The sequence below is a fragment of the Lathyrus oleraceus genome, chromosome 6, assembly GCF_024323335.1.
Source record: "Lathyrus oleraceus cultivar Zhongwan6 chromosome 6, CAAS_Psat_ZW6_1.0, whole genome shotgun sequence".
In the NCBI taxonomy this organism is placed as follows: domain Eukaryota; kingdom Viridiplantae; phylum Streptophyta; class Magnoliopsida; order Fabales; family Fabaceae; genus Lathyrus; species Lathyrus oleraceus.
The window spans coordinates 307,882,363-307,897,064 of NC_066584.1; positions in this window are offsets into that span (position 1 = coordinate 307,882,363).

A 14,702-nucleotide genomic window follows, 5' to 3' on the forward strand; every position below is an offset into this window, starting at 1 on the left:
TTTTTATCAGTGTGGACTCTTTTGTGCCACGATTCCTTTTTAACTATCCTTTCAGTGTTAGGAATCTTTCCATTTCGGGTGGCTACTAGCAGTGGTGAGCCTTTGATAGTATTCAATGTCCTGATTAAGCCTACTTGATACTGAGCTTTTGTATCTTCCTCCATCTCCTGGTTTTCAATAGCATTCAATGTTATTTCCTTGTTGTGAACTTTCAAGGTTAACGTGCACTCATCCATGTCGAGCTTGCATCGACTCGTCTTCATGAAAGGTCGACCCAGAATGATGGGTGCCTCATTGTCTTCAGGTATGTCTAGGATTACAAAATTGACTGGGAAAGTCAAGTCCGCTATTGTTACCAGCACATCTTCAGCTATATCATATGCATCTTTTCTTGAGTGATCCGCAAACTTCAGATTGGTCTTTATATCACTGATATTTTTAATACCCAGCCTGTGATAGATCGATAATGGCATTAGATTCACACTAGCTCCAGAATCTATTAGTACCTTTTTGAAGGTTCTTTCTTTGATTGTGCATGGTACTGTGACGGTTCCTGGATCCTTTTGTTTGTTAGGAATGTTCTGCTCCAGGGAGTTTGCATTATATTGTTCCTTACCGGATACCTGTTCTTCAGTGGTTGGTTTCTTTTCAGCCATTACCTCTTCCACGAATTTCTTGTACACGGGCATCCTTTCAAGTGCTTCAAACAAAGCCATATGACCCTCAATCCTTTTAAACATTGTCATGAATTTCTCTAAGTCTGACTCACTAGGTTCCTTCTTTGTCACTCTCTGAGGGTAGGGCAACTTAATCACCGGTTTAGTTCCTTTTGTAGTTTCTTCTTTAGTCAGCTCGCTCGGTGATATAATTTTTTTCTTTTTAGCAACCTCTTTCTCTGTCGTCGTGACAGTATTAACATTCTCCTGACCTCTCGGATTTTGAACTGTTTCACTTGGTAGGGAACCTGGTGTTCGAGAACTTGCCAAGTGTTGTGCTATCTGCCCCAACTGCACTTCGAGATTCCTTAGGGAGGCGTTGGTATTTTTCTGATTGTTTCTAGTTTCTTCTTCAAATTGCATATTTTGAGCTGCCATCTTTTCAATTGCGATCTCCCAATCTGCCTTCTTAAGGACCTGTTGTTGCTGTTGCTGATATTGGTTTTGATATTGACCTTGTACCTGCTGTTGCACATTCCCGTTCTGATCCTTCCATTCAAAGTTGGGATGATTCTTCCACCCCGGATTGTATGTGTTGGAGTAAGGATTGTTTTGCTTTAAAAACTTGATATCTTCTATCTGTTGTGGTGTTGCAAAGCAATGAACAGTATTGTGTGGTCCATTACAAATGCCACACACATCGTTTGGTGCCTGTTGTACTTGAGCCACTTTCTGAGCACCTATGTTTAGTGCTTTCAACCTTTTCTCTACCTCCGCAGCAACTGCTTCTTCAATTTTCACCTGTTTGTTTGTTTCAAGCTTCAAGTCGATAACTGCAGATTTGCTTGATACCCTGTCATATAACTCTAAATGCTCATTTGAGGCAATTGCTTCAATTATCTTCTTCATACCGGTGGCTGTTGCAAAGTTAGCTGAGCCACCAGCTGCTGAATCAAGGATTTGCCTCGTTTGAATTCGAAGACCATTAACAAACATTTGCATCTGCTCAGTTTCATCCATGTTGTGAGTAGGACAAGCCACTAGAATTCTCTTGAATCTTTTATAGGCATCTCCTAGTGACTCACCCTCCTTCTGCTTGAAGTTTAGGATTTCATATCTTTTTCTCAGTGACACTGATGCAGGAAAATATTCATGCAAGAATGTTGTTTCCATCTCTTCCCATGTAGTGATACTGCCAGCAGGTAAGGAATAGAACCACTCTTCGGCTTCATCTGCTAAAGTGAATGGGAACATACGAAGCCTTATTGCTTCTTCGTTATGTCCAGGCATTTTCAGCGTTGTGCTCATAGTTAAAAACCTTTGGAGATGCTTGTTGGCATCTTCATTCACTCTTCCAGAAAAGGACTGCCTTTCAAGTTGATTAATGGTGTTGGGATGCAGCTGAAATTGGTCGACATTTACCGGTTGGTTTACAATTGTCATACGACCACCCGGAGTGTTGTTTCCGCCATAGTCACCGAGAAGTCTCTCTGGTGGTGGTGGTGGTGGATTAGCAGCCATGATTTTAGGAACTGTTTCCGTGTCTGAATCTGAATTCTCTGAGTGCACTGAAACAACTTCTCCCTCCGCTTTCTCTGTTAATTCCAGTTTCTTTCTCTTAGCTTGTCTCAGTCTAGCGCGAAGAGTTCTTTCTGGATCTGCGTCAAAAGAAAAATTCGCTGAGGGCTTACCTCGCATAAACAAGTTAGACAAATATTTGAATTGAATAACAAGGTCGTCACAGATAAAATTTTGGTTGACGAGCAACAAAATTTCAATAGAATAAAAATTAAAATAGGTATTTTGGCAATCCCCGGTAACGGCGCCAAAAACTTGATCGGAAAAATAGCAAGTGTACTATTTTTACCGATGTAGTAATAAGGAGTTTTATTTCCAAGTATCGATCTCGAGGATTGCGTAGGAAATACTTATTTTAATTTGATTCTCTCAGAACAAAACGATAATGGTTTGGTTGTTTTGGAATTTATAATAGTAATAAAACAAAAGATAGTAAAAATGGAATTGATTAAGTTAAAGCATGCTAGGGGAAGTGGTTGATTTAACCAATTATGAATTCAGTCAAGATTTCCTTAATACATATGAAACATTCAATTACCTAACCTCAGAATGTTCTTCCTTAAGTCCTTAAGAAAGAAACTATTAAACTACCAATTCTTGCTCAAATGTCCATTCAATCAATCATTGGTTTTAATCATAAACAATATCAAGGTTTACGGTGATTTATAAAAGTTCCTAGTCCTAGGTGATGCAATCATAAACCTAATTGTGTGAAAACCCTAACAATCACAGTCCTGTTATTGATAGTCATAGATCAATTTGTATTTGTCTGATACAAAAGCATAATAACATCACACAATCGAATTGAAATAAGTAACATAGCAATAAGGAAATCATTTGTTCAAATTCATAACATCAGATCAAATCAGGACCACCCCCCTAGCATTGGGTGGTTTAGCCTCTCATAGTACTTAAAGAACTCATAAAGGAAAGATTAAACATTACAAAGAATTAGGAGAGTTTGATCTTCAATGGTGGCTACCCTTGAATCTCGCCGTCTTCGAATCCGTCGTATTCGCTATCTCCTCCACTGTAATGCTTTCGTTCGTCTGTCAAAAAGTCCCCTCTTCTTTCTCTTCTAGGCCTTCTTATAGTTTCAGATCACTCTCTTCCAAGCAAAAGGTCCAAACTACCCTTAATGAGCAGCATCGGTTCACAAAGCAAAAATTAGGTTTTCCATGATGCGTCCAATCAACACGGTCGTGTTGGGGCACACAGGTGGCCGTGTTGTTCTTCAACATTAATTATTTTCAGCATAAGTTACAGTGGCAACAACACGGGCCGTGTCCCTACACACGGGTGCCTGTGTTAATGCACTGTTTTAATCAACACGGCCGTGTGGTGGCACACGGGTGGCCGTGTTGATTTCTGTTTTCTGCTTCATCTCTGTTCTGCTTGATCAACAACACGACCGTGTGGTGGCACACGGTTGGCCGTGTTGTTCTGCTGTTCTTTCATATTTTCGTCCTTCAGAGTGTCCATTGTAGCGGTGTATTCGTCGCTATATGATTTATTGATTAAACCATAAGCAAAGTATACAAAGAATCGAGTCGCCACCGCACTTTTATTTATCCAAAGGACTGGTTAAAAAGCGAACAAAAACCTAAGAAGTTTTACACGTAGAAAACTAATGAAAAGATCAGAGAATCTGGGTAAGGGGTAAATTACGCGATGGGAAAGTGTTAGGCACCCATCACGTCCTAGGTACTCCTAGGGAGCCCTTTTCACACTTGTTGTATAAAAATGTTTATTTGTTTATGACATATTGTGCAAACATGAACGGGATGATGAGAGAAGAATGTACATTTTTACTATTTTTGTGTTCGAACGGATGAACCCGTTGCCTACGTACCTTCCATCAAAGGTAAGGATCAAAACACCGTAGTTCGGCTAAAAGATTTCCAAAAATTAGTGAGTTCATTTTAAAACACAAGCCTTAAGGCTTTTCATTACCAATGGGAGAAAACTCAACCTGAATCAACAATCCACCATGCGAGGACGGCTTCAACATACTAGTGAAGGGTTAACCCTATAATAAGTATGGAAGACTTACAATCAACTCACTAAGGATAAGGTAAGATTTACATCAACCACTATGGTAACTGAAACCTACGGCTAATGTACGAAAACATATTAACAATGGACAAAGCCACAAAACAATTGAGTGGGTGAAGTTAATTGATTATGAGTATTCACAAAATATGGTCAAAGTATGATTATGATTGATTCAAAGAAGTGTTATGAAATGGAGTTTGAAAAGTCAAGGACTTAGGGTCCAGGTTTCTAATTTGAAAAGAGAGGAGAGTGTTTGCACAACATGTATTTACAAGTTTGAAAGTCAAGTGTGAAAAGGTTTAGGACAAAGAAGGTATGGAGGAGTGTAAAACTTCTCAGAAAGGTTCACCTCTTGAGATCATATAGAAGATGATTCAAGTGTGTCCTTAGGAATAGGCAATGAGCAATAAGCAAATGAGAGCAAGGTGATACCGGATGCCATCAATGGACTTATACCAATCTCACAAACAAAAGCGGATACCGGATACCAATAGATGGATTTACACCAATCTCCTAAAACAAGACATGGATGTCAGATGCCAATCTATCTGGACTTATTCTAACCTCCAAAGGAATGATCATAGGAGTACAAATTCCAACAACGTGGTCTTACAATTGCATCCTCACATACAACAAACAAACAAGCACTAAGCAATGGACATGAGTGGCCAAATGAAATGGTCTTACACTCTATCCCTTCCAAATCATAGGAACAATGGCCAATGAATGGACTTACATTTGTCCTCAATGGGTAAACCAAAGATGGATCACAAAGATATGAAATGATGATCATGCAATAATGAACAACTAATGATGATACATGCACAAAGGCAACCAAGCAAACATGTACAAATGCAACAAGCAATCAATCAAACAAAGTCATTTAGCACACACTATAACCAAGCAATTAGGCTCAATCAAGGGTTAGACTTAAAAGTCAACTGGAATGGGGTAAGTGGTGCTCTTAACCTTGACATTGAGAGCCAAGGTGAAGCAGATGAAAGGATATGAGGGGTGTGCCTCATTACTCTTATCCCTGGTCAGGGAGAGCATTGAATATCAGAAGGTGTGGGAGTTCAGAAAGATGGAACTCTCTCCACAAGTTAATGACTCGATAGATCTTGGGTTTTTACTCACTATGCATCAACACATGTGGTGTGAGCAAGGTGAGTGACACATAGAATAGTAGGAGATAGGCTACATATCTCTTCTATCTACCAATTTCCTTATTAGAAGGACTTCCCTGCTTGGGGACAAAGTTAAACAATCACAAACATTGCCTCTTAAGGAGGACTTCAGACAGGTGCCTGGCCAAGTAACAGGCCAGGTCTTCCAGACTACATGGAGACAAGAGATTCTACCTCAATGCTTAAGCAAAGCAAAGCAATAGCAAGTTCACAATGGAACTATAGCAACTAAGGTACCTGAAATCAATCAAATATAATCAGTATACCAATCACAAAGTCAAAACAGACAAGATGAGAACCAACAGTTAACACAATCAATCACATGTGCAAAGCACCCACTCAAATCAAATGAGCTAGCATCCTACAAAACACATCAAGTTAGTCCATAGCAATCAAATAAACCAAACTCAATCAACTTGAATTAATCTCCTTAAAGCAATTGCTTCTTCAACCTGAAAATCAACTCAAACATGAGAAGTAAACCCTTAGGCCAAAGCCTAGGGTCCAAGGAGGAGAAATAGACCAAAACAGAACATGAAAGTTGATCAAAATCAAGATTAATCAAATAAGAACAAAGTCCAATTGGACTCATATCAAAACTATGCACCAATTCCATTTCATAAGCAAATCATGTTAAACTAGGCAAGTTGAGGACTCAATGATGTAAACAGAATGAACACAAGCATATCAATACCAAAATGGCTCAAAAAATTCCAGGAAAAATCATGCCTAAACAGAACATATTGAATGAGCAACACACCAAAATTCATTGCATTTGGATAAGTGGAAGCAAGTCAATTAAAATCAACAAGTCAAAGCATGTTCAAACAAGCTCATACAAGACCACAAATCATGCATCAAGTTCAAGCAATCATAAAACAGGAATCAAACATGATAAATGAATGAGACCAAAGCCATGGCAAACTTCAAGATGTCCATAATACACATGCCAAATTTTAGGTCCATCTAATAAACACCAAGGATTTCACAAATCAAATGATATCATGACTCACAAAATATTCACAATTGGTCAAACAGAGAGAAAATTCTCAAACAAATGGAAAATGCATTCAAAAATTCCAGGAAAAATCACAAGCAAACTAGACATCCATAAGTATCAACATGCAAAAATCCAGATCAATTGGCATAGCGTAAGCATGGAAAATAAAATCAAGAACATGGACAAGAAATGGTGTGACATACATTGTCACACCTCCAAAGATCACATCATATCTCACAATCCAGGAACTCAAAAATAGCAAACTATATACCAAAATGACCAGGAATCAGTCTAGATCATGCATGTAAAATTTCAGCAATTTCCAATTAAGCATCAAGATTTCATGAAAGAAATAGCAAGCATTGTGCAAGAAATGACATGTGAAAACAAACCCTAGGCATTTATTTTTTCTACACGTGCACAAATTTATTAAAAATTGCCAAAAAATAAAGGACATCATAAGGATCATGGTAGAAAAAATTGCATGTGAATTGGATTATTAATGGATGAGTTATGATTTTTTGATTGTGAAAGAAAAATAAAAAAATGAAATGGAAGCATATGAACATGATTAACATATGTGAAAGATAATACACAAGGCAAATGGAAAAGTGTGGGAGCGGGGAATCGATCCCCTGGTTAATTCAAATGGAGCGCCCTTTTGATGAAATGCTCCGTTTCATTAAAAGGTGTGGCGCGTTTTCATTGGCTCATGGCAAATAAACACAAAATCCATGCAAAAGCTAGGCAAGGCAGATCAAATCATGTTTTGGAAATGATACTCAAACATTCATCACGTGTTCTTGCTGTTCTTCATGCTCAAGAACGAAACTCCACAGAAATCAATAAAACATATATCACCAGAACCAGCATTCAACCTAGATCATGAATCTAACATTGATTTCAATTAATTCTCACTACAGCAAAGGAATCGAATCAAATAAGTTTTAGCATCAAACATTCAAATCCATGTATTTAGCTCAAATCTTAATGAAATTGCACGATTCAACTTGCAGCAAGCTCAACAATAAAAGATCTATCAAAGCCATATCATAATTTTAGCAATTGAAGAATTCGAATTCTTACCTCTTGAAGATGCAGATCTTGATTTTGTTGGATTCAAGGCTCGAACATGTGAAACAGATCTTCAATGATGCTTGGATGAAGGTATGGAATCGAGGCTTCAGCTCAGAACCACTTGAATTCGCAGGAATTTCCAACTGCCATGTGCAAGCTCAAAGTTCTACAGCCACGATTCTTCAAGATTCTTCCAATGTTTGCTTCAACAGATGTTCAATTCTACCTACAGATGAAGATTAGTACAAGAACAAGCAAAAAGAATGGTGAATTTTGATGAACAAAGTGAAAAAGTTTGGAAGAATTTGAGAGAATTTGGAGATTTTCTGTTTTGGATCTGAGATTGTGATTGTTGATCTCGATTTTTCTGTTATGATTAGGTTTAAATACCACCTGTTAATCACACTAGTTAAACATGATTAGCAACAATGCAATGGATTAGTGAAATGCTCATGTTATGCAATTTGGCAAAAATGCCCTTTTTCAAATGTAACCAATGGAACAGTAAATTTTCACTTGCTGCAAGTCACAAATTCCATTTTGAAGCAATGGCAATTGGTTTGGCATGAAAATTGTGTGTACTTTTCAAATTCACCTTTTTTCCCACCAAAATTTAAATTGATTCACTTGAAAAATGCACTTTTTATGTGATGATTTTTGATGAAATGTGATGATGGATTATGATAGAACATGTCAAATGGAGTTTGCTCAAAAAGACCTCACTCAATTTGGCCAAATGGTTCAAGAGTTATGCCTCCTTGAAGTTCAACTTTTCTTGAAAATGATTTGATCATAACTTGCCAAACACAAATGAGAAATGGATGTTCTTGGACATTTTGAAAAGGCAAGAGCAAGATCTTCAACTTTCATGTTGGACAAAATTTCATTTGAAACTTCCTTGATGATGTAAAGTTGAGGAGAAGACCTTTCCATTTTTGGCAGTTGGAAATTACAGGTCACTTGCTATTTTGGGAAACTTCTTGTCTGACCTCCAATTCCTCAATGATGATGTTTGACATGTTATATAAGGCTTGTATGGACATGAATGAGGTCTCTCAAACCATTTCCCACCATCCAATCTCTGATTAAATGCACAGTTGACCACAGTTGACTTTGCTAGGGTTTTGGTTGACTGAGCCATGCTTTGATGAATTTCAAGCCTCTACCACTTGAGATCTTGATTCCAAATGATGTCACAACTCATATGAATCTCTTATGAATGATCATGGTGCCCAAATTCTTCAGAATGGCCACCATCTATTGCTCAGTGGCTGATTTTGACTGATTTGACCTAGTTTGCTTCATCTGCAAGTAACAAGGTTAGATGACAATATTTTTGTACTTTTGGGTTAATAAACAAATGAAAAGCAATGATATACAAATGCTAAACATGCTTGGTGATCAAGAACCATACTCAAAATATAACCCACCCACAGGGAAGCAGGCAAGGTGCACAATGATCCTTGAGACAATGATATGATATGATATGATGCCATGAGGGATCTTAGGGCAAAAATTGGGGTCTTACATCCATAACTTCACCATTCTTGCTTTTAAACCTGTGCAATAGCCTGTAACAATGACACTACCAAACGAAGCATAAACAAGATCTTTTTGACATAAACTTGTAATCGAATGCAATGCGATACCAAATCAATAAAACATGATAAATAACTCCAAAGCAACTGAAAACAAACATAAATCTTACCAAAGTGATGAAAATATGTCGGATTAACGGCGGGAATTCAATGGAAATGGTGACCGATCAACACTCCTGCAATTTCAACCCCTAGGCCACCAGGATTCGAGAACTTTAGGCCTTTGAGAGAATACCCATATGGAATGCCATCTACTGCCATAGTGGGACTTCAAAACAATTCTTCCATATATACTCAACCACATAATACAGTTATTTCGCCAATCCAAAATTCTGGATCTGGCATGAACCATGTAGGTCGAAATACCCAATCGCAAGGAGTCCCCACCCTATTACCTACCCTTACAACGAATAACCAGGCAGCTTTTAGACAACAAATGGATGCCAGTAACCATGATATGGTAGGAGTTCTGGCCAGAGAAATGAATACCATTTTTTCTCCCCTGATACAAAATGTGGATAGGACTAACACTGACAATGCCCAAACATACCAACAACTGTCAGCGCAGATGGGGCGCATAGCAGATTTCCTAGGCGCCCCACAATCTTCTGTTCGACTCAGGCCAAACCAGGTTATAATCCAGGGAGAAGAACCAACTATAGATCAGGTTCGACCATCAAGGCAAGTCCCTGACGAAAGAGTCATGGGGGCAAGATTGGAACAACAGCCAATTCGACGGGAAGTCCCTGAAGAACAACCTAGGAGAGTGATAATGGTTAATAGAGATCAGGATGCAGACGAAGTAATTCATTGGGTCAGGCGGGAAAACATGATGGAAAATGACTTAAATAGTATGATAGAGAGAATCATGGCCCAGAATGGTCTGAATACAGGACTTCGACGGCCAAATTACTCCTCTCCTTTATCAGAATATGTCTTGCAAACAGAATTACCAAGAGGTTGTAAAATCCCTAAGTTCACCAAATTCTCAGGGGACACTAGTGAGTCCACTATAGAGCATATAGCCAGATACATGACTGAGGCAGGGGATTTGGCGAACAGTGAGAACCTAAGGATTTCCCCAGTTCTTTAACAAAGAACGCCTTCACGTGGTTTACAACTTTGCCACCAAATTCCATAGATGCTTGGCCCCAGTTGGAAAGATTGTTTCATGAACAATTCTACATGGGCCAAACTAAGATAAGTCTTAAGGAATTAGCCAGCATCAAAAGAAAATTCACCGAACCTATATATGATTATCTGAATAGGTTCCGTTTGTTAAAATCTAGATGCTTTACAATAGTGCCTGAGCACGAGTTGGTCGAAATGGCCGTTGGAGGTTTAGACTATTCCATCAGGAAAAAGTTAGATACCCAGCATCTAAGAGACATGACCCAATTAGCAGATAGGGTTTGACAGGTCGAACGCTTAAAATCTAAAAAGGCCAGAGCAAATAAGAATTATAAGAAGGAGAGGGTTGCTTATGTCGAATTCGAAGACGAAGAGTCTGAAATCTCTGATGACCCTTATGGTCTTGAGGAATTCGAAGTGGATTTGCCTGAATTAAAAGAAGCACCACCTTATGCCTGCAAATTACCTACACCTTCGAATGGCAGGAATCCTGTCGAAACTGAAAAGAACGATAGGTTTCCCAAAAAGACTTACACATTTGATGTTACCAAATGTGACGAGATCTTCGATTTATTAGTAAAAGATGACCAAATGATAGTGCCTCCTAATACCAAAATTCCTCCATTAGAACAACGAAAGAAAAGAGGCTTCTGTAAATATCACAATTTTTTAGGCCATAAAACTTCACAATGCTTTCTTTTCAGGGATCTTATTCAGAATGCAATCAGGGATGGCCGCCTCAAGTTCACTAACAAAGGAAAGAACCAGATGAAGGTTGATGTTGATCCCCTCAACATTGTTGAGACAAACTATGTTGAACCTGTCGAAATCAACATGATTGACGTAGGGGAAGTGGAGGCTGTAAAGGCAACAGGAACTGAAGGCTATGCGTCGGATGGAAAGCAGGCTACTGATGGCCTAAATAACAATGTTTCCTTTGGAATCTCTGTCAAAGGTAAACAGGTTGCCAACGTCGAACCAAGGGCCACTGAAGGTCTCAAGGGGAAGGCAATTGAGGCTACTGAGGGCCTAAGAAAGAAATTCGAGGAAATTTCAATCACTGATGGCGCCAGTCTAGGTGTCAACATGGTGGATATGAAACAATCCCCCCCCCCCCCAGAAATGGAGGAAGTGGAGAAATGTCTGAAAATGGAGCAAGAGGGGATGAAGTTTGGCTATCCCAAAGCCAACGAAAGCCTACGTGAATATCTCTGGAGATGTCACAAAAGGAATTTTGACATGTTGTTGTGCCCAAAATGCAACATCAGGATATGTCGAAGGGTGGCTGGGGATTACGAGAGATGACAACGAACAAAGATTGAGAGAAACTGGAGGAAGGAAAGCCAATTACAGAAGGTGTATCCCACGCCAGGAGAAAGCCTTCTTGGTTTCATTGTGCGTTGCTACAAATATGAAACAGAATGCTTGATGTGTCCCAGGTGTGGGGCAGTGTACAATGGAGAATTAGCTGAAGCATTCGAAAGAATCCCATATGACCAAGGTTGGGACGGACATGGAGGTAACCCAAACATGTATAGCTTCGACAAGAGAGGAGCACCTAGAAGGCCAGACAGCCCTCACCCAAGGGCGAAAAGAGTTATGTTTAAATTGCCAGCAAAGTCCCTGAGGACAAATGGACTCAGGAGGGACCGAAGAAAGAAAAGTGGAGAAGTTTTGAGGATGGAGGAAGAACCTCTTGGGCGTACAAAAAACAATTCCAGGCGTCCAAGAGAGAGGCTATCAGGCTAGAAAATTACAAAGGAAAAAATCCTATGTCAAGATCCCAGTGGAGAAGACATCAGAGGATGAGGAAAGCTGAAAGAGAAATGAATCTAAAAGTGACTGGAGAATCCAGCAGCGTCAAGGTTCCCCCAAATGTCATGGATTCGACCAAACCACCTGTAGGAAGGAAGTTGTTTCCAGATGAAAACATAAGTCAGAAAGTTCAGAAGGAACAAGTAAGAGAGGAGGAAATGCTCATTGACGACTTCGAGTCCGACGGAGTATCTTCTGTTAATATGAATTGTAATATAGTCTCAGTCATGCCATACAAATATAACTAGGAGACAGAGGTTGAAGATAATGAGGAAGCGGATGCTGTGGAGATGGCGAAGCATCAACCAGTGTGTTACTATGTTCTCAATAGTGGCACTATCGAAGAGCATAACGCTATTTTCGAAAGGCCTTACCAAGGGATGCAGAGTCACCTCAAGCCCCTATACATTAGGGCCAAAGTTGGACAGTTGGGAGTGAATAAAGTCTTGGTGGACGGAGGAGCAGCAGTCAATTTGATGCCCCAATTCATGTTGAAGAAGATAGGTATGTTCGACACTGATGTCAAACCTCACAACATGGTATTGTCAAATTATGAGGGCAAGATAGGACAGACGTTGGACGCCATACAAGTGGATCTGACTGTTGAATCAATCACAAAACCAACAATGTTTATGGTAATACCTGCAAAAGCAAATTACAACTTACTACTAGGGAGAGAATGGATACATGGAATAGGGGCAGTCCCTTCGACCATGCATCAGAGGATATCCATCTGGAGAGAAGATGGTGTGGTAGAGAATGTTGAAGCTGACCAAAGTTACTTCATGGCAGAAGTAAACCATGTAGACAAGAGAAACTTCGATAGGAACTTGGCTCACATAGGACCATGCTACCCAGCAGAAGAAGGCTACGCCCCAAATAAAAATTCCTTGTACTTCTTGACTCTTCATCCAAATGGCTTTCAGTGGGATATGGAGATTATGGGAGACCCAAAAGAAGGGGAATTATCTGAAATACGGCCAACAGGCTGGGATGAAGACCTATACTATGACTGAGTCTTCTTTTCTCGAAAAGATTTCGGCCTACATGGCGGAGAACAAAAGACAAACGGCTCTTGAAGCCGAGATAACAAACATGGCTAACAAAGCCACATATGGTGAAATCTATAATACAGGACCTGGGGAGTACTCTAAACCAAAACCCCCTGACGAACAAGTACCTGTGGAACCAACAGAACATAGGTTAGATGCCATCTACGACGAAGAGCCTTTGGGATTCGAAAAAGATCCAGTAACGTCAAGTGCAAAGATGTTAGCGCAAGATCCTCTTGAAGAAATAGATCTCGGATATGGGAGTACAAAAAGAATTACCTACATCAGCGCTAAACTGGACCCCAAGTTGAAAGTAAGAGTCATTGAATTGCTAAGAGAAAACAAAGATTGCTTCGCTTGGGATTACGACGAGATGCCTGGTTTGAAGAGGGACTTGGTCGAATTAAAGCTGCCTATCAAGGATGGCAAGAAGCCCATCAAGCAGACTCCAAGGAGATTCGCCCCAAAGATCCTCTCAAAGATCAAAAAAGAAGTTGAAAGACTTCTTCGTTGCAATTTCATTAGGACCACAAGGTATGTCGATTGGATTGCAAATATAGTTCTTGTTATCAAGAAAAATGGATCTTTGCGAGTGTGCATAGATTTTCGTGATCTAAATGCAGCAACTCCTAAAGATGAGTATCCAATGCCTGTGGCAGAAATGCTGGTTGACTCAGCCGCAAGCCATGAATATCTCAGCATGCTTGATGGATATTCTGGCTATAACCAGATTTTCATTGCAGAAGAGGATGTTTCTAAAACAGCCTTTCGATGTCCAGGGGTGATCAGTCACCAATTATGCTAGACATTCCACTATTTAACCGTAAATAAGTCAGGTAAACTGTGTAAACTGAAGCATTTTTAGTTTGATATAAGCTCAATTCTATAATATTAAGTGTGTTGTTACTGATGAGTTTCTTGAGGATATTTTACACTTTTGGGTATGTTAGCAGGTAAAAAACTAGTTTGGAAGCTCAGGGAATCAAACGTCAGATGAGAATTGAGCCCGAGCAAGAAAACGGAAGAAAAAATCATTTTTCTGGAGAACCTGCTGTCCATACGCGTATGGCCTTACATGATACGCGTATGGGCCTTCCCAATACGCGTAGCATACGTAAATGACCAGAGGGATGGAAAATTCAGCCAAAAGACAAGCTTCTGGTGATACGCGTACCAGTCTGGGCAATACGCGTACCAGTCTGGGCAATACGCGTACCAGACTGGGCAATACGCGTATCAGAGGCTGTGTTACGTGCAGTACGCGTTTGAGACCAGCCAATACGCGTATGGGATAGCTCAATACGCGTATGGAGCACAAAATCAGGAAAAATCCAACTGAAGAGCTATTAAGAGGCCAGACCACGATTTGCCGGGGGTTGGACGTTTTGGAGAGAAAAAAGACGCGTTTTGAGGGCTGGAGACTCTACGAATATCAAAGGATTCATATGTTCAAGAGTTTTCCGACTATTGAAGATTGATTCCTCACGAAATTCTGTAATGACAACAATATTAATCTTTGTTTTTATTTCTAGTATGAGTAGCTAAACCCCCCA